General features: G+C 37.9%; 1 protein-coding gene across 1 annotated transcript in view; it reads right to left on the bottom strand.

Annotated features, from left to right (window-relative positions):
- Positions 1 to 402, bottom strand: part of LOC117118265 (CD97 antigen-like) — a 16,412-nt gene extending 16,010 nt beyond the window's left edge. The window contains exon 1 of the mRNA XM_033262815.1: positions 267 to 402. The gene's annotated coding sequence lies outside the window, so the exon portion shown is untranslated. The remainder of the gene's footprint in view (positions 1 to 266) is intronic.
- Positions 403 to 622: the final 220 nt, after the last annotated feature.

The raw sequence follows: 622 nt of genomic DNA, 5'->3' as shown, positions 1-622 counted from the left end.
AAAATCCATAAGGGTCCCATAAAGTTCATGGGCCCGTTAAAGGATATATTTGGGCCCCTTAGGTTTGCATTATGGTTTTATTTGGGACCAATGTGGGTTTTGTCCAAAATAATTTACGGGCCCATACCTGTCTCTTATACACATCTAGATGTGTATAAGAGATCTCACTTTATACTATCTGGCTTTTTCAACCCTCACTCACTCGCCACTGAGGAAGGACTAGTGTTGTCCGAAAGCTCTGGTTCTATTTCTGGCTGTTTACTTACATTTACTTTTTAGCTGTTGCTTATAGGAGTAGTATATAGGCCTATATATATTCCTGATATATTCGAAACGGTACTGTCTGCAGATTGCAATATTTACGCTCCTTTACATTGTGCTGCTAAGGTAGTACATTGTTTTGTAGAACACTCTTATTTTAAGATGATGTATTGTTTATGTAACACTATTTTGCAATTTGCATAGCACATTCATTTTGGGATTGTGCACTCTTGTATTCATAATCAGTGTACCACGTCACACATGGCTGACCCAAGCCATGTTTGAGTCTGTCGTGTGTTTCATACTTGAAATCCTTAGCTGCACTGATGAGATCTAACAAGATAAGCAAATAACAGCAATA

This window comes from Anneissia japonica, unplaced genomic scaffold, assembly GCF_011630105.1.
Source record: "Anneissia japonica isolate Jap-2015-1 unplaced genomic scaffold, ASM1163010v1 scaffold288059_len961885_cov194, whole genome shotgun sequence".
Classification (NCBI taxonomy): domain Eukaryota; kingdom Metazoa; phylum Echinodermata; class Crinoidea; order Comatulida; family Comatulidae; genus Anneissia; species Anneissia japonica.
The sequence above is the reverse complement of the archived record's forward strand: the minus strand, read 5'-3'. Positions and strand labels throughout refer to the sequence as shown.